The sequence below is a fragment of the Microcaecilia unicolor genome, chromosome 3 (genome assembly GCF_901765095.1).
Source record: "Microcaecilia unicolor chromosome 3, aMicUni1.1, whole genome shotgun sequence".
NCBI lineage: Eukaryota > Metazoa > Chordata > Amphibia > Gymnophiona > Siphonopidae > Microcaecilia > Microcaecilia unicolor.
In genome coordinates, this window is record NC_044033.1 from 243464501 (window position 1) to 243484868 (window position 20368).

The following is a 20368-nucleotide window of genomic DNA, read 5'->3' on the forward strand; positions in this document are numbered from 1 at the left end:
TCTTGGAAGAGGCAAAAGCCCACACAGGTGAGATTCAGTAGGGCAATCAGCACACAGAGCCAGAGAGAAACTAAGACAGAGACAGACACAGAGACAAGCAGAAGCCAGCACAGACACTGACTCCCAGAAACAGGGTAAGTCTGAGGGTGGTCACGGCCACAGACGTGACAGTACCCCCTCCTCAAGACCCCCCTCTCGGTCCCCCTGAGGAGTTCAGGTGTCCAGGGGTAACTATGGTGAAACCTCCTGATGGGTCTTAAAAGCCCGACATAGATCACTGGACTGGAGGTCACAAAGAAGTTCCAAAGTGGCAGACAGGAGCGGAACTTGTCAACAGGAGGCTCCTTCCAATCCCCGCTGGGCCAACTCAGGAACTTGGAAGCATCAAGAGGAACCTCATTCAAAAGGCACCCTTCTCCGAGGGACCCCAGACTGAACTCAGGAAGCAAACCGGGACTGGGACCCGGACTAGAGTCAAAAAGCAAACCGGGCCTGGGACCCAGGTGGGCGTCAGAAGCTTGACTGGAACTGGAACTCAGAGCAGGCTCAGCATCTTGGCTGGAAGTGGAACTAGGAACGGACTCAGCATCTTGGCTGGAACTGGAGCTCGGAGCAGGGTCAACATCTTGGCTGGAACTGGAGCTCGGAGCAGGGTCAGCATCTTGGCTGGAACTGGAACTTGGAGCAGGGTCAGCATCTTGGCTGGAACTGGAACTTGGAGCAGGGTCAGCATCTTGGCTGGAACTGGAACTTGGAGCAGGGTCAGCATCTTGGCTGGAACTGGAACTTGGAGCAGGGTCAGCATCTTGGCTGGAACTGGAGCTAGGAGCAGGGTCAGCATCTTGGCTGGAACTGGAACTTGGAACAGACTCAGCATCTTGGCTGGAACTGGAGCTAGGAGCAGGGTCAGCATCTTGGCTGGAACTGGAGCTCGGAGCAGGAGTTGAACCGGGACTGGGACCCGGACTGGAATCAGAGTCTTGACTGGCAGGGCCCCTCAAACTGGACTCAGGAGCTTGGCTGGGAGCGCCCCGCAAACTGGACTTTAACTGAGGCTTGGCAGAACACACCCTTTGGACAGGGATCGGTCGCTCGATCCGAAGCGCCCCTCGAACTGGACTTCGGAGCTTGCTTGGAGGTGCCCTCAAGACTGGAAGCGGAGGTGCCACCTGAACCACCCTGTGGACTGGCACCGGAGTCTTGGTTAGAAGCCCCCCTCGAACTGGACTCAGTGGCTTGACTGGACGGGTCACTTGAACAAGAACCGGAGACTTGACCCGAAGCGCCACTTGCACAGGAATCTGAGGCTCCATCGAAGGCTTCCCTCGGACTGGACTCGGAGACTTCAAAGGGCGTGCCACTTGAAGGAGGACTGGAGGCTCGACCCGAAGTGCCACTTGCATAGGAATCTGAGGCTCCGTCAGAAGCACCCCACGGACTGGACTCGGAGACTTCAAGGGGCGTGCCACTTGAAGGAGGACTGGAGGCTCGACCCGAAGCGCCCCTTGCATAGGAATCTGAGGCTCCGTCAGATGCACCCCACGGACTGGACTCAGAGATTTCAGAGGGCGTGCCAGTTGAACGAGGACTGGAGGCTCGACCTGGAGGACCACTCGAACAGGAATCCGAGGCTCCATCGAAAGCCTCCCTCGGACTGGACTCGGAGCCTTAAGTGGCATCGTTACTTGGACTTGAATTGGAGGTTCAGTATGAAGCATCCCCTGGACTGGACTCAGTGACTTAGGAGGCAGCGCTACTTGAACTGGGGTCCGAGGCTTGCGTGGAGGCGCCATCTGGACTGGCACCAGAGGCTCGGTCAGAAGCATCCCTCGGACTGGACTCTGAAGCTTGGCTGGACGTGCTGCTTGGACGGGATTCAGAGGCTTGTCTGGGCGCGCTGCTTGAACGGGACTGGACCCCTGCTGGGCCCAGAGCATGGAATTCCCAAGACGTCTCCTCTCAGCGACAGCTTCAGGAGTATCCCACAAAGCTGGATTCAAGACCAGGCTGCGGCGATATTCAGCGAGCGTGATAAAAGGGTCCATATCTGAAACTGGGTTTTCAGCGATTCCAAGCCACCGGACACGTTTTCTCTCAGCTGCCGCTTCAGGGGTCTTCTTCAACACAGGATGAGACAAAAGTTTCCCACGATACTGATGAAGAGTCATAGAAGGATCAAGGACAACGATGGAGCTGGACCCCAGCTGGGTCAGCTGGGTGGGGGTTCTTGCCGGGCTCATGGCCTTTGCATTCTGTCACGTTCCGTCAGGTTCTGAGCCCGCGGGACCGGGCTCTGGAGCAAACGTGAGCCCTTGGGCTGCTGACGAGGAGCGACAGCAGCAGGCAAAACCCACCAACCAACACTGGGTAAGCACAACGGCAGGGACTGCAGGCACTGCCCAGCGAACCGGAACACCTGGACTGGAATCCCCCGGACTGGAGGACACAGGAATACTCGGAACTGGAACGCACCGGACGGGTGCGCACTGGAGTGGGGCCCGCTGGACCGGACACACTGGAGTGGCCCCACCGGACTGGAACATACAGGAGAGAAACCCGCTGGACTGGAACCCGGACCGGACCTAGGCTTCACCTACACTTGACTGCCTTCCCCCTCGGGTTGAGCCCTCAGGTTCTGGCAGCCGGTAGGGCTTACAGGAACCGCAGGAATGAAGGTCCAGGAGGGCCCCCTGGCCCCTCGGCGATGGCAAGGCAGACAGGCAGGGAATGTCCGGGTTCTGGCAGTAGGCAGGTACAAAGCAATGGACACAGAAGGGCAGAAAACCCACAGAACAGTAAACACAAAAGGGCTGGAAACCCACAGAGATAAACACAGAAGGGCAGGAAGCCCAAAGAGCAAAAAATACAGAAGGGCTGGAAACCCACGAAGCGCTAAACACAGAAGGGCAGGAAGCCCATAGCGCAATAAACACAGAGGGGCAGGGAATCTACAGAGCAAAACACAGAAGGGCTGGAAACCCACAAGCGATAAGCACAGAAGGGCAGGGAGCCCATAGAGCAAAAAATACAGAAGGGCTGGAAACCCACGAAGCGCTAAACACAGAAGGGCAGGAAGCCCATAGCGCAATAAACACAGAGGGGCAGGGAATCTACAGAGCAAAACACAGAAGGGCTGAAAACCCACAAGCGATAAGCACAGAAGGGCAGGAAGCCCATAGAGCAAAAAATACAGAAGGGCTGGAAACCCACGAAGCGCTAAACACAGAAGGGCAGGAAGCCCATAGCGCAATAAACACAGAGGGGCAGGGAATCTACAGAGCAAAACACAGAAGGGCTGAACGCCCGCAGAGCAAAAGACACAGAAAGCAAACGGTGCTAACAGCACACTAACCTCGGGACCTAAAGCACTGCGGAGGGAATGGCAATGCAAAGGCCAGGACTGTAGTTTCCAAGTCACTAATAAAGCCCCTCAACACCAGAGCCACAGGTGCAGCAATCACCTTGCAACCAAACAGAGGCTTGACACTCAGAGCAGGCATCCCATAGAAAGTAACAGCGGGAGCCATCTTGGATACTGGCAGAGACGAAGAGGCGGTAGCGATCTTGGAAGAGGCAAAAGCCCACACAGGTGAGATTCAGTAGGGCAATCAGCACACAGAGCCAGAGAGAAACTAAGACAGAGACAGACACAGAGACAAGCAGAAGCCAGCACAGACACTGACTCCCAGAAACAGGGTAAGTCTGAGGGTGGTCACGGCCACAGACGTGACACCAGGGTATAGTGATGCGCAGACTCTCATGGCTGCATGCCTCTGACCTGGACAATCGAATCCAGCAGTGGATTACGGATGTCCTTTGCCGGGGGGGATAACATTTTTGGCGAGAAAGTCGAGCAGGTGGTCGATCAGATCACACAGCGGGAAACCGCTATGGACAATCTCTCCCGCCGGGCGCCTTCTGCTTCTACTTCAACTGGTAGACGATTTTTCCGGGGAAGGAGGAATGCTCCCTATGCATATAATAGGCGTAGGTACAATCCTCCTTCTCGACAGCCTTCCCAGGCTGAGCCCCAGCGTGCTCGTTCACGTCAACAGCATGCGCCAAAGCAGGCCCCTGTGGCTCCCCAGCAAAAGCAAGGGATGGGCTTTTGACTGGCTCCAGCTGAGCATAGCCGCCATAAAAGTGTCCATGCCGGACGATTGCCGGTCGGAGGGAGGTAAAACTTTTTTCACCAAAGGTGGCCTCTCAACCTCCGATCGGTGGGTTCTTCAAATAGTCCGGCTAGGATACTCCCTCAATTTGATCTCCACACCTCCAAATTGCCCACCAGGAGCTCAGTCCTTCACCTTCCAGCACAGGCAGGTACTTACAGAGGAACTCTCTGCCCTTCTCAGTGCCAATGCGGTCAAGCCCGTTCCACCAGGGCAAGAAGGGCTGGGATTCTATTCCAGGTATTTCCTTGTGCAAAAGAAAACAGGGGGGATGCGTCCCATTCTAGACCTAAGGGCCCTGAACAAATTCTTGGTCCGAGAGAAGTTCAGGATGCTTTCCCTGGGCACCCTTCTTCCCATGATTCAGGAAAACGATTGGCTATGCTCTCTGGACTTAAAGGATGCTTATACTCACATCCCGATACTTCCAGCTCACAGGAAGTATCTTCGATTCCGTCTCGGAGCGCAGCACTTCCAGTATTGTGTGCTGCCCTTTGGTCTGGCGTCTGCGCCCAGGGTCTTTACAAAATGCCTGGCAGTAGTTGCAGCGTCGCTACGCAGACTGGGAGTGCATGTGTTCCCTTATCTCGACGATTGGCTGGTGAAGAACACCTCAGAGGCAGGAGCTATACAGTTCATGCAGATGACTCTTCAACTCCTGGAGCTCCTCGGGTTTGTTATAAATTATCCAAAGTCCCATCTTCTTCCAGTTCAAAAAATAGAATTCATAGGAGCTCTGCTGACTCACAGACAGCTCATGCCTATCTTCCCGAGGCGAGAGCAGACAATCTTCTGTCTCTAGTTTCCATGACCAGAGCGTCTCAGCAGATCACAGCTCGGATGATGTTGAGACTTCTAGGCCATATGGCCTCCACAGTTCATGTGACACCCATGGCCCGTCTCCACAAGAGATCAGCTCAATGGACCCTAGCTTCCCAGTGGTATCAAGCTGCAGGGGATCTAGAGGATGCAATCCAGCTCTCCACCGATTTTCACAATTCCCTTCAATAGTGGACAATTCGATCCAATTTGACCTTGGGACATCCTTTTCAAATTCCTCAGCCACAAAAAGTGCTGACAACAGATGCATCCCTCCTGGGGTGGGGTGCCCATGCCGATGGGCTTCACACTCAAGGACTTTGGTCCCTCCAGGAAAAAGGTCCTCAGATCAATCTTCTGGAGTTGCGAGCGGTCTGGAACGCTCTAATGGCTTTCAGAGATCGGCTGTCCTATCAAATCATCCAAATTCAGACAGACAATCAGGTTGCGATGTATTACATCAACAAGCAGGGGGTCACCGGATCTCGCCCCCCTGTGTCGGGAAGCCGTCCTGATGTGGCTTTGGGCTCGCTGTCACAGCTGACAGATTGATCAGGATTATGCAACCTCATGAGTGGTCGCTCAACTCAGGCATGGTTCGCAGTATCTTCCAAGTGTGGGGCACCCCCTCGGTGGATCTTTTTGCTACTCCAATCACAAGGTCCCTCAGTTCTGTTCCAGGCTTCAGGCCCATGACACACTAGCATCAGATGCCTTTCTCCTTCATTGGGAACTAGGCCTTCTGTATGCATATTGTAACAGGGGTTAGGGGTTAAAAGAAAAAAAAATAAATACAAAAACTTACCCCGAGTCCGCGGTCTGCTGTGGGCTCCGAGGGGGGGCTGGTCCGTGAGGCGCTGTGAAAGCGCTGCGATTTTGTTTTTTTTTGCTCCCAGGACGATTAAGCACGTCCCCGGGAGTGAAGAGTGGTGCGGGACGGTTTTCGGGCCCTGTTTGGGCCAGCAAATATTGGGGGTGACGGTTCGGGGGCACATCCCCGGAACCGGAGCGGGGGTGGAGCGCTTCGGGTGAGGGCTGGAGCGGGGCAGGAGAGAGGCAGCGGTGGACAGCGTCGGGGTGGTTCTGGGAGGCGAGAGGAGGTGCCGGTGTGCAGCCTGGTTTCGGGCTGCTGAAAAAGAAGATGGCCGGCGAGGGGAAGACGTCGGCGCGCGCGTGCATGAGGCGTAGGTTCAGAGGGGAATATTAAAATTTTTGAAATAGGTTTTAAATTTTTTGGGAATTTTTTCAGGGATTTTTAGAAGACTGTTGCGTGGCGGGGGTTAAATGTTGGGATATTTAAATTTTAAAAACACCGTTTAATAGAGGATGGGAGGTTTAATTGGCATGGGAAATTTGGGGTAATTTGATGGAAATTTATAGGGGTTTTATATTAATTGAAGAATTTCCTATTGATTTCTATGGGGATTTTTCAATTAAAATGGGGATTGAGCAGTGCTGCTCAACATTCCGCTTGTCAGCAGGGAGAGTTGGAATGTTGAGCAGGACTAGGGATTGGCAGGCTGAGGGCGGAATCCCAAGCCAAGCAGCCGTCTCCTAGGATACGGTCAGTGGGACAGTTGGCAGAGCGCTGGTGACTGTGGAGGTGGAAGGAAGTGTGTTTGGTGGTGTGGCTAATGTGGTGAGTTTGGAGTGATTTTGAGAAGGTTGGAAGTGGGATTTTGACTGAGTTGGGTGATAGGAGAGCAGTGTGTGAGGGGAAAGTGGTGAGTTGGAAGTGTTTTGTAATTTTGTTCTGGTGAAAGGTGTAGGAGGTGTATATATGTTTGTGCTCATTAGTTTAGGGAAAAATAAGTAAGGTTAGGGGGTTTAGCCAGGGTATAGTTATTTTAATTTTCTTAGTTAAGTGTTGCCCAGTGTTATAAATTATATATATTTAAGTCATTTAGTGTGGGAAGGGGTTGGTTAAGAAGATAGGGTTTTCCTTCCATTTATTTTTATTAAGAGCGAGGTGTAGGGTGACGGTGTCAAAGACAGTGGCAAAGAAGTCTGGAAAACCTGAGCTCCCACGCAAGAAAGACCGTGAAGGATTCTGCATCAAAATAAACCGCAGCTAAGTGACAACACAGTGACAGAACAAAGAAATAATTCTTACTTACCTGAGTTGGGTCACTGGGGTTGTTTTACGAGGACCTGTGAGAAAAGGGAAGAGAAAAAGGACACAAAGTATCAATTCTTTAAAGTTGAGATACAAGGGAGAGTTAAGAAAGAAATTAGTCAGAAAGAAAAATGTACACTTAATACTTATCTGATAAGAATTTTGGTATCGATACCAGAGGGAGACTTCTGAAAAAGAGAAAAAAAGTTATACAATTATAAAATACATTTGGTTTTGCACTAAAATATAAAAGTTGATATATTATTGTAATTGAGGGAAATTGGGGTATTGAAAAAGGAAATATACTGTTGTAATCAAATTCTATAAATTTAGTGGTTAAAGTATGTTAGTTAATAATTTATCCTTTTAGTATTTGAATTGAATTAAAATATTGTTGTTGTTGATTAAGCATTTTTCCCGTTTGGTTATTTCAAAAGCAGGACCAATCCAAATTTAGATTATTTTCCCCCTCATTTTCTTTGAGATTTTGAGGCGTGGTTAGTGAACTGTCGGCCTCTCCGTCCTTGGTGAGGTGATTCTGGGTACTAATAGTAATTTTAAGTACTCAGGGACATTTTACACTGAGGAACGAGGGGGGTACAACGACAATTTCCTCCCATACCTCTGGTGGGGAAGACTTTGCTGAAACTCAAGCAAGACCGCGGAACCATGATCCTGATTGCTCCTTTCTGGCTGCGTCAGATTTGGTTCCCTCTTCTTCTGGAGATGTCCTCCGAAGAACCGTAGAGATTGGAGTGTTTTCCAACCCTCATAACTCAGAACTGATGAGGAGAAATGAAAAAATAGACTTTTACTTCAGCAGATTTAGTCCATACGCAGCAGAGCTTTAGAAGTGTTAACTCCCATTTTTTTGTTCTCTCTCTCTCTCTTTTTCACACAGACTCTTGAATAAAAGATTCAATTACTCTCTCTTCTTTAACTTCCAAACAAAAATGATGTTTACTTATAGTTTCTTCAGATAACTATTTACGTCATACTTGCAGTAGACATGGTAAAACTACTGAATACAAAAATTCTGTCAGTTGGTTATCATACAGCTTGAAGAGAGATTGCTAACACCATCTTATGCTGACACAGACTGACTCACTCTCAGAGCAACTAGAGTGACTCAGACACACCCACAAGACATTACACTATATCCAATGACATCATAGCTCATAGAATTGTTGACAGTTAATGCATGCAGCACTTGTTTTTCACATATTCCTACAAGAACAAGGGGGCACTTCTGCATCCCAACCTCCAGTCTCTGGCTCTCACGGCCTGGATGTTGAGAGCGTAGAATTCACTTCCTTGGGTCTCTCTGAGGGTGTCTCCCAAGTTTTGCTTGCTTCCAGGAAAGATTCCATGAAGAAGTGTTACTTTTTCAAATGGAGGAGGTTTGCCGTCTGGTGTGACAGCAAGGCCCTAGATCCTCGCTCTTGTCCTACACAGACCCTGCTTGAATACCTTCTAGACTTGTCAGAGTCTGGTCTCAACACCAATTCAGTAAGAGTTCACCTTAGCGCTATTAGTGCTTTTCATTGTCGTGTGGAAGGTAAGCCGATCTCTGCACAGCGTTTAGTTGTTTGCTTCATGAGAGGTTTGCTTTTGTCAAAGCCCCACGTCAAACCTTCACCAGTGTCATGGGATCTCAACGTCGCTCTCACCCAGCTGATGACGCCTCCGTTGGAGCCACTGAATTCTTGCAATCTGAAGTATTTGACCTGGAAGGTCATTTTCTTGGTGGCTGTTACTTCAGCTCGTAGGGTCAGTGAGCTTCAAGCCCTGGTAGTGCATGCTCCTTATCTCAAGTTTCATCATAACAGAGTAGTCCTCCACACTCACCCTAAGTTCTTGCTGAAGGTGGTGTCGGAGTTCCATCTGAACCAGTCAATTGTCTTGCCAACATTTTTTCCCCGTCCTCACACCCACCCTGAACGTCAGTTGCACACCTTGGACTGCAAGTGAGCGTTGGCCTTTTATGTGGAGCGGAGAAGCCCCTTCAGACAGTCCGCCCAAATGTTTACATAAGTACATAAGTATTGCCAAAGGTCCATCGAGCCCAGCATCCTATTTCCAACAGTGGCCAATCCAGGTTACAAATACCCGGCAAGATCCCCAAAATGTACAAAACATTTTATACTGCTTATCCCAGAAATAGTGGATTTTCCCCAAGTCCATTTAATAACGGTCTATGGACTTTTGATCCCAACAGAAGAGGAGTCACAGTCGGGAAATGCACCATCTCTAATTGGCTAGCAGATTGCATTTCCTTCACTTACGTCCAAGCTGGGCTGAATCTTGAGGATCATGTCACGGCTCATAGTGTTAGAGCCATGGCAGCGTTGGTGGCCCACTTGAAGTCAGCCTCCATTGAAGAGATTTGCAAGGCTGCGACGTGGTCTTCAATCCACACATTCATATCTCACTACTGCCTTCAGCAGTAGTGATAGGGTGAATCGGATTGGTGGAGGGGTAGCATTGTATATTAACGAGAGCCTTGAATCAAATAGATTGAAAATTCTGCAGGAAACAAAACACTCCTTGGAATCACTGTGGATTGAAATTCCATGTGCAAAGGGGAAAAGGATAGTGATAGGAGTGTACTACCGTCCGCCTGGCCAGGACGAACAGACGGATGCGGAAATGTTAAAGGAAATCAGGGACGCAAACAAACTGGGCAACACAATAATAATGGGGGATTTCAATTACCCGCATATAGACTGGGTTAATGTAACATCTGTACACGCAAGGGACATAGGATTTCTTGATGAAATCAAGGACAGCTTCATGGAACAGCTAGTTCAGGAGCCGACAAGAGAAGGAAAAATACTAGACTTAGTCCTTAGTGGTGCTCATGATCTAGTGCAGGGGGTAACGATACGAGGGCCGCTTGATAACAGTGATCATAATATGATCGGTTTTGATATTGGCATTGAAGGAAGTGAAACTAGGAAATCAAGTACGCTAGCGTTTAACTATAGAAAAGGTGATTACGACAAAATGAGAAAAATGGTGAAAAAAAGACTGAAAGGAGCAGCTCGCAGAGTAAAAAACTTGCATCAGGCGTGGATGCTGTTTAAAAACACCATCCTGGAGGTTCAGGACAAATATATTCCACGTATTAGAAAAAAGGGAAAAAAGACTAAACGTCAGCCGGCGTGGCTAAACAGTAAGATAAAGGAAATCATTAGAGCCAAAAAACAATCCTTCAGAAAGTGGAGAAGAGAACCAACTGAAAGTAACAGGATAGATCATAAGGAATGCCAAGCCAAATGCAAAGCGGAGATAAGGAGGGCAAAAAAGGACTTTGAGAAGAAATTAGCGTTGGAAGCAAAAATACATAGTAAAAATTTTTTTAGATACATTAAAAGCAGGAAACCGGCCAAAGAGTCGGTTGGGCCGCTGGACGAAAATGGTGTTAAAGGGGCGATCAAGGAGGACAAAGCCGTAGCGGAGAAATTAAATGAATTCTTTGCTTCGGTCTTCACCGAGGAGGATTTGGGGGGGACACCGGTGCCGGAAAGAATATTTGAAGCGGGGGAGTCGGAGAAACTAAACAAATTCTCTGTAACCTTGGAGGATGTAATGGGTCAGTTCAGCAAGCTGAAGAGTAGTAAATCACCGGGACCTGATGGTATTCATCCCAGAGTATTAATAGAACTAAAAAATGAACTTGCGGAGCTACTGTTAGAAATATGCAATCTGTCCCTAAAATCGAGTGTAGTACCGGAAGACTGGAGGGTAGCCAATGTTACTCCGATTTTTAAGAAGGGTTCCAGAGGAGATCCGGGAAATTATAGACCGGTGAGTCTGACGTCGGTGCCGGGCAAGATGGTGGAGGCTATTATTAAGAATAAAATTGCAGAGCATATACAAAAACATGGACTGATGAGACAAAGTCAGCACGGATTTAGTGAAGGGAAGTCTTGCCTCACCAATCTAATGCATTTTTTTGAGGGGGTAAGCAAACATGTGGACAATGGGGAGCCGGTTGATATTGTATATCTGGATTTTCAGAAGGCGTTTGACAAAGTGCCGCACAAAAGACTCCTGAAGAAATTGCAAAGTCATGGAATCGGAGGTAGGGTATTATTATGGATTAAGAACTGGTTGAAAGATAGGAAGCAGAGAGTAGGATTGCGTGGCCAGTATTCTCAGTGGAGGAGGGTAGTTAGTGGGGTCCCGCAGGGGTCTGTGCTGGGTCCGTTGCTTTTTAATGTATTTATAAATGACCTAGAGATGGGAATAACTAGTGAGGTAATTAAATTCGCCGATGACACAAAATTATTCAGGGTCGTCAAGTCGCAGGAGGAATGTGAACGATTACAGGAGGACCTTGCGAGACTGGGAGAATGGGCGTGCAAGTGGCAGATGAAGTTCAATGTTGACAAGTGCAAAGTGATGCATGTGGGTAAGAGGAACCCGAATTATAGCTACGTCTTGCAAGGTTCCGCGTTAGGAGTTACGGATCAAGAAAGGGATCTGGGTGTCGTCGTCGATGATACGCTGAAACCTTCTGCTCAGTGTGCTGCTGCGGCTAGGAAAGCGAATAGAATGTTGGGTGTTATTAGGAAGGGTATGGAGTCCAGGTGTGCGGATGTTATAATGCCGTTGTATCGCTCCATGGTGCGACCGCACCTGGAGTATTGTGTTCAGTACTGGTCTCCGTATCTCAAAAAAGATATAGTAGAATTGGAAAAGGTACAGCGAAGGGCGACGAAAATGATAGTGGGGATGGGACGACTTTCCTATGAAGAGAGGCTGAGAAGGCTAGGGCTTTTCAGCTTGGAGAAGAGACGGCTGAGGGGAGATATGATAGAAGTGTATAAAATAATGAGTGGAATGGATCGGGTGGATGTGAAGCGACTGTTCACGCTATCCAAAAATACTAGGACTAGAGGGCATGAGTTGAAGCTACAGTGTGGTAAATTTAAAACGAATCGGAGAAAATTTTTCTTCACCCAACGTGTAATTAGACTCTGGAATTCGTTGCCGGAGAACGTGGTACGGGCGGTTAGCTTGACGGAGTTTAAAAAGGGGTTAGATAGATTCCTAAAGGACAAGTCCATAGACCGCTATTAAATGGACTTGGAAAAATTCCGCATTTTTAGGTATAACTTGTCTGGAATGTTTTTACGTTTGGGGAGCGTGCCAGGTGCCCTTGACCTGGATTGGCCACTGTCGGTGACAGGATGCTGGGCTAGATGGACCTTTGGTCTTTCCCAGTATGGCACTACTTATGTACTTATGTACTTATGTACCTGACGCTACAGTCGGTTCGGGCAGTCGGTGCTGCAGAATCTGTTTGGGGTTTCGAATCCAACTCCACCCCCCTAGGCCCATTTTTATTCCGTTCCAGGCTGCACTCTCAGTTAGATGTTCTACTTCGTAGGTCAATCTCAGTTATGTCCTCGCCGTTGCGAGGCCCAATTGACCTTTCTTTGTTGTTTTGAGTGAGCCTGGGTGCTAGGGATATCCCAGTCGTGAGATCAAGCAGCCTGCTTGTCCTCGGAGAAAGCGAAGATACATACCTGTAGCAGGTATTCTCCGAGGACAGCAGGCTGATTGTTCTCACATACCCGCCCACCTCCCCTTTGGATTTGTCCTTCTCTTTGTTATTGCTTTGTTATCGAACTGATCATGGCTCTCGCGCAACGGAGAGGGAAGATGGCCACGCATGCGCGGTGCGCGATCTCGAAGGCTCTAGGAAACTTTGTTGTTGCTATGGAAGATTTCCGTTCCTGGGCCGCTGTGGACGCCAACCCAGTCGTGAGAACAATCAGCCTGATGTCCTCAGAGAATACCTGCTACAGGTATGTATCTTCGCTATCTATACAAATAAGGTTGTACAATTCCCTGAACAATTTTGAATATTAAATAAGATAAGAGTTCATAAACATTAACGCGTTTTGTTCTCACAGTGAGTGGTTATTTGCACAGAGACTGATAGAGGATTTCGAATGGTTTTTCTGTTTTTTGCACGGGCATCTTATTTGTCTAGATAAAGAAAATAGAAAAAAAGGACCAGTGATAGGACTAGCTCCATTTACAACTTTGGCGTTCTTTTGTAATAAAAGGGCTAATTCACCTGAAGGTGAAATGCCAAGGGCGGATGCATTGAGGTCCAGTTAATATTGAAGTTTAAACATTAAGGCAACCACACGCTGTGAGAACAACATTTGAGTTGCTCTTGGTATAATGTTATAGAGATAGATTTGGACCCAAGAGACCCCATAAACAAAATAGAATATTAAACAATGCAATTTATAATAAATAATGGCTTCTAAAGGTTGCCAGTGTGGTTCAATATACCATGGTGTCACTCTGTCAAATTTGTTCACAGAACAGATCAAATGAATAGATGTGTTTTGTAAGGTTTGTAGTTTCCATAATAGATACTTTGAACAACATCCTCACTTTAATATTCCCTTATCTCTTGTTTGTCCTGTTTGTCTGTCCTAATTAGATTGTAAACTCTGTCGAGCAGGGACTGTCTCTTCATGTTCAAGTGTACAGTGCTGCGTACGTCTAGTAGCGCTATAGAATGATAAGTAGTAGTAACAACCCAAATAAACTACATTGCAGTAGTCCAATTTGGATAGCATCAAGGCCTGTACAACCAATCTGAACTTCTCCTGATGTAGACATTTCAGAATCCTTCTCAAATTGCATAAAATCCAGAAACTTTTAACTAAAGAATTCACTTGGGATTCCATTGTTAAATTCTGATCATATATAATACCTATGTATAGTTAAGGAATTCTCCAAATCCTTCTTGTCCTTGACTTTTTTTGGGGGGTACTGAGTACCTGAACCTTTCCATTGTTTGCTAAAATTGACCTATGGTCCCCAAGTTTTAATAAATGAGTTCAGGCTCTACACAACAATTCTGCCTTGTCATAGATTCTGTGACTGGTTGCAGGGGGCCTGACTATTGTGGGGTGATCACTCCACCCCTGAAGGGTGGCCTGGCATTTGAGTACGGCACCTTTTTTGCTAGGAAAAAAACGCACTGGTTTTAGCCTTATTTAATTTCAGATGACTATCAGTCTTCCAACTACTAATCAAAGAAATGCACATCTATTCTAGACTTAATGTTATATCACTGAATAAAGGGACAATAACGGTGATGTCAGTTGCCATATATAAAAACCTGCCATCCTGCTACTTTTAATTTTGTACCTAGTGAACACAAGGGGGGGGGGGGCTGATTCTTAATGTGGAGAGGGAGTGAGTTCCAGACCTGGGGTTAAGTGTTGGTGGCCCGATTTCCTCTTCATGTTCCTCACTGGCCATCTGTTCTCCCTCTGGCATGTGCTGGAGGCATCTTAATGCAACTTTATGCAGCAGGCCACTAAAATATATTTGGCAAACCTTTTCTGGGCTCCATCAGAGCAATCCAGGCAATGAAAAGAGTTTTTCAGATTCCAAAATGTCTTTTCTATGATTGATCAGGTGCTGTGGTGGGCCCTGTTGTACACTGTTCCTCTGCTGGATTCTGTCCTGCACCCTGTGGACAAGAGGAGAGAGAAGAAACCAGGGCAGACATTTCCTTCTCGACTGAATTCTGCAGCTGCTGGAAAGATGAATAAGACAGGAGCAGACCGGGCTGATCCCCTAATATCTGAGAGAGATGATCCCTCCTCTCCCCTCTGCAGATCTGGGACTGGGGTTTGCAGGGATTTCCAGTCCTGGGAAGATAGAAAGTTTTTGTTTTGTTTTTGGGCACCTGTGAGATGGAAAGTTCAGATACATATAGATCAGTTACCTAATAACTGATAGACATGTTGCCTGTTCCTTACAGGTGTCTCAATAAAGAGATTAGTACACACAAAAGTGTATGAATCTAACTTACATCTAGGGAAAACGTTTAGATTATTTTTTTGTCCCGTTTGTCTGTCCTAATTAGATTGTAAGCTGGCGAGCAGGCACTGTCTCTTCATGTTATAGAAATGATAATAAGTAGTAGTAGTAGTTTTATTCTGAATCTTTTTCGCTCTGTGCAGCCCTGGCTGCAGCCACTGGAGGAAAAAAACAACAACCCCTCCCCTTTATTGACGTCACTGACTCTTGGCTAGCCCTCTTCCTTAAGGTGGCTCTCTGGAAATCGAAGGTACAGGCAATGGATCCCAAAGTGGAAGAACAACAATGCTACAGGTACAAGAAGACTAAATTAGGGCTACATTTGTCTATAAAGGACCATCTTAAAGAGGTGGGACATTCCAGGACGACCTCACAGGAAGGGGAGGGGTGAAGAGCTCTGCGCATGCCCCCCTTTCTCTTCCTCAAGTTCTTCTAGTCTGCAGTACAGTACTGTGAACAATAGGAAAGATTCAGATTCAGAACTGGAAGCAGAAAGATTTGTGTCCTGCAATTGGAAATCCCTACCAGACCCAGTTCCCTTTCTGCAGAGGAGAGACTTCATCCGAGACCCTCAAGAATCAGCCCATCCTCCTCCTGATTTACAGGGAAACCAGGAGGGAAATGTCTGATCAGGCAAGAAATTCTCTCCTCTTCTATCCAGGGGGTTTTGGATGGAGCATTAACTGGTCCTTGTTGGTAGAAGAATTGAACGTGTTGGAGGTAAATTGCATTACTTTGTCCTTTGGGGGTCCAGCCCCAGGGATTTATGAGAACAGGAGGAGGAAAGGAGAGCTGCCTCTGTTATTTTACCAGTGCCTGGTCTCATTAATAGATGGAAGGATCAGGGTCTGCCAATGGTGCATTTATGCAGCCAGGAATGTGTGATGTTCCCAGTTTCATTAATGCATATACAAGTACTATGGGATTTCCTAACCTGCAGACAGGATATTGTGACCCACTTGTGGCTGGTTAAAGTCCCCCAGCAGTGCTCCCCACTTTCATTCCCACCTTTTGTGTGTTTTTAGCCAGATCTCTGTCCAGTTCGTCCATCAGACTCAGAGATGTGCAAGTTGGCCCACAGCATCTCCTCTTTTCCTCATGTCCCCTGTATTTTAGGCACTTTGATATTATTTTTCACATACAGAACTACTTGCCCCCTCTATTCTATCATCTGTACGTTTTAAAAACATTTCAGTCTGCTAATAGCAACACACATGTTGACCCGAGCACTCTCCTCTTTTCTACCTTCCGACACTAACCACTTGCATCTCTCTCGCCCACATCTTCAGCTGATGCTACCTCTTTTTCCTTTCCAGCTGCTAAATTTCCAGTGTTTCTCTAAGAAAATCTGTACAAAATTCTGGAGATTTAAGGGAACAGAGCTCTCTTCATATTATAATATTCTGGAGATCTGATCTCCTTGCCAGACCTCCTATAAAAAGGTCTGTTAAACACAATGAAACTGTATCTGAGAGTGTCCAGTTTTTGTTCCAGACATTGGTCACATTCAAAGATGTTGCTGCATATTTCTTGGAAGTGGAGTGGAACATTCTAGGAGAATGGCAGAAGGAACTTTGCAAGAAGGTCATCAAGGAGATTCATGGAATCCTCATGTCACGAGGTAAATATGTCTTCTCTAACTACAATATAGGCACATTAGAAATCAGTGGTTGAAAAATCTCAGATTCCAGGTACCATGGGCACCTGAAATTTAGAGCCTGGCTTCTGATGCCATCCTATATCCAACAAGAACCAGTGAGAGATGTTAAGACAGAGGGCTCGTACAAGACCTGCTGGAGGCTGTCTTCCTTTTTTATACAACAAAAATGTGGTACAGAAACCAGGGGGATGATTTACTTCTCAGATTTCTTGCTGAGAACTAAAAAGTCTATATAAGAGCATGAAATGTCAGCTGCACGCTAGTCAATTATACTGTACAATGTGTAACCCCCTTTGGATAGCAGCAGATGTCACCGAGAAGACTGACATCTGCAAAGCCTCCATCTAGGAGGGCCATGAAAAGAAATGTCTGTCCCAGCAATTCTCCAAGGTTCAATTTTACTCAAGTGGCAGGCTGTAGCTGCCTCTTCTCTACAAGGTTTGTAGACAAGTACTCAAACCCCATATATAGACAAACACACACTTCTCCATCAGAAGAGAAAGCAAGTGGAACCTCTACAGGGATTTTACAAATATAATTTAAATACTGTTTTTCTATTTCCTATTGACAGGTTATTCAATTGTTAATCCTGATGTTCTACTCAAGATTAAAAAAGAAGATGAGAAATATTTTGCACAACACTGTGAATTGGAGGGAAAAGAAAACCTGAATGACCCCACCAAGAGTAAGCAGCTGCTTTAGATTTAAAGGGCTTTGCGTTTTCAGATCACAGGCGATGTCACTGACATCAAACATTTAGGGGTCCTTTTACTAAGGTACTCTAATGGATTTAAAGCATGCTAATGATTAACGTTTGCTAAATGCTAAGAAGTCCAGAGATACAAAGTTCATATGCAAAACTGGTTAATGCACCTTAGTAAAAGGACCCCTTAGAGGCTTAAAATCTATTTTCAAATATAATATTATCAGATCTTTGTTGACGTGTTTTCTCATAACAGACCTTCCGATTGTGACATCTGTATTTTCAGTGAGTGTTAAACAAGAGGAAGATCTCCCCTCAGTGTATCATCCTGAATCAGAAATATCTGAACAGAATCTTCCTTCAGTAATGAGTAAGTAGAAAATTCCTCCTGCTCATCTTTACTATGGTCAGTTGGGACTATTTAGTAAATCAGTGCTAGTGAGATAAAATGCATCATCCTCTCTTCCTCTAACTGTTTGTTCCCAAGGAGGCACCTGATGGAGGTGGGTATCCTAAATGTAATGGTGTTGAGAAATCTGTATTGTTGAATAGGTTAATAGTGGTGAAGAGGCTTCTCCATTGTTGAGGGAGGGACACAGTTTAATGAACATGGTACACTTTGACTTAGCCGTGGATTTTTTTGTATTGCTACTGAGGTAGATCAAATCACAGTACATAATGCAACTTACAGTATTGCATTATATTAATTGACTGATTTGCGTGAGCTTGCATGCAATGCCACTCATTGCATTAAACCATAAGAATAGCCATACAGGGTCATACTAATGGTCCATTTAGCCCCATATCCTGCTTCCAACAGTGGCTAAGTCAGGTCATAAGTACCTGGCAAAAACCCAAATAGAGCAGCCTGAACTACTGGGGACTATAGACCTCCATAGAATCATAATGATTTAACTGATTTCCAGTTAGTGGTGTCTGGTGTATAGGAACCAGGTGAAGAACAGTCTGTGTTGAACAAATCCCAAGGACACAACTGTCTATTATGTTCATGCAGTAGCAGTATCCACTAGCTCTTGAGGAAAGGAGTTGCCCACCTCAATATTGAAATGATCAGGCTCTGGAGTAACTTTTTAAATATATTGTACTGTCTTTGTCCTATAATAGGTTTTCACAACGTCAAACCTGACATTTTAATCCGATTTGAGCAAGAGGGATTCAGGACTGAGCCTTCAGGATCTGAGGATAGAGGAAATCTGACCACCACAGGCACATGTGAGGAACTGCCTGAAGCATGTGATGAAGCTTCGATTAAAGCTAGTGATGAGGTAATACAAACTTTTTCTGCAAGAAAGATGCCTATTCTGGACCAGGGATATTGAGATATTGTGTTTTTGTTCTATCTTTGACTTTACTCCTTTCATTGTCTGGTTTGTCTTCTTTTTTTTTTTTCCTTTCATTCATTCTCTTTTTCTTATTCTCCCTCACCATTATCCAATGTCTGTCTCTTTCCTTCATCTTCTTTGAACATCTACTGTCTCTCGTCCTTTATCTGTTTTTATAATCTTGTATCTCTCACTTTTTCTGAGTTTTCTGTTTCCACATTGCAATCTGTTTCCTGCTGAATGTTTGTTCTGTTTGACTCAATTTCTTCTTTAAAATATAGTGTTGCCACCCTCCAATTTGATCCACTGTATTATTGTGATATAATTTGTACCCTGATATTACAGTGTCCCATTGGTTACCTCCTTCCACAGATCTCTGAGATACATCTACCTTTTCGTTTGGTGCAATATACTCTACCTCTCCAACCTTATTTTTCAAGCTTCTAGGATTTGTGTGAACACATTTCTAAGTGTGATTTAATACTGGTAGTAGCAACAATACACACACTCACATATTCTTACACTCTGTATTTCTATCTCACAATTACATTCTCTTTCCTCTCCTCAGGGCTGACCCCAGCAATGTCTACTTTCCTGCTTTAGACAGTTCATATACTGAAGTCTATTACACAAACTAACCTAACTCAAGGCATAAAGCTCACAGGTCTGAACTAGAGAGTTGCACAGGGACAGAAATCTTACCCATCCCCGCCCGTCCCTGCTAGAATCTCACCCATCCCCACCCGTCCCCACAGGAATCTTACCCATCCCCGCAAGAATTTAACCCGTTCCCACCCGTCCCCGCAAGAATTTAATGGTACATAAAAGAAAATTCTGGTCAGCTCCCTCAGTCTCTCTCTGGATTTGATCCACATCACTGTAGGCAAGGAAGGAATGGAAGCTGAAACTTAGAACACTCTGGTGTGCACATGTAAGATTTGTCTCTGATTTACTGGCACTGTGTGCTGAGAGGTCACCACATGCACGCACCAGTAGGTCAGGTGACATCCGATGCTCTTGCCTGTGTCAGAGCTGAGGTCTGCGCATCAGCCCGGGAGCAAAGAGGATTAATTGTAACATAGTAAGTGACAGCAAATAAAGACCTGAATGGTCCATGCAGCCTGCCCAATAGTCACACTCATTATCAATTCATGATTAAATCAACGAGTGTGATATTATATACTTTCTTTCGTGGTTCTGGAACATAGACCATAGAAGTCTGTCTGGCCCTTTACTTATGTTCCAGCTGCTGGAGTTCTCGCTGAAGCCCACTCCAGTCTATTCGTCTTCTCATTTGTGGGATACAGACCGTAAAGATCTGTCCAGCACTGTCCTTATGTTCCAGCCACTGAAGTTGCTGTCTAAGCCCTTTCTAGCCCATCCTAAACCAGACTGCCATATATTAGACACAGACCATACAAGTCTGCCTGGTATTGGCCCTAGTTAATCACAGCCAGAGTCGCCATCTAAGCGTCACTTGACACATCCACACACATGCAGCCATTTAAGGTTAGGATTTTTATAACTTCCATTTTCTAATTAGAGATCCTCTGTGTTCAACCAAGCCTTTTTGAATTCCTTCATCATTTGTGTCTCTACCACCTCCTTAATGGAAGACTTTCCATATTTGTGCTGTTAAAGCAAGAAGGAAGAGGAGGAGGAGGAGACAGCACTCAAGATACTCGG

General features: G+C 46.2%; 1 pseudogene; it reads left to right on the forward strand.

Moving 5' to 3' along the window:
- LOC115464536 overlaps positions 1-20368 on the forward strand; it is an 84122-nt pseudogene that overhangs the window by 16951 nt on the left and 46803 nt on the right.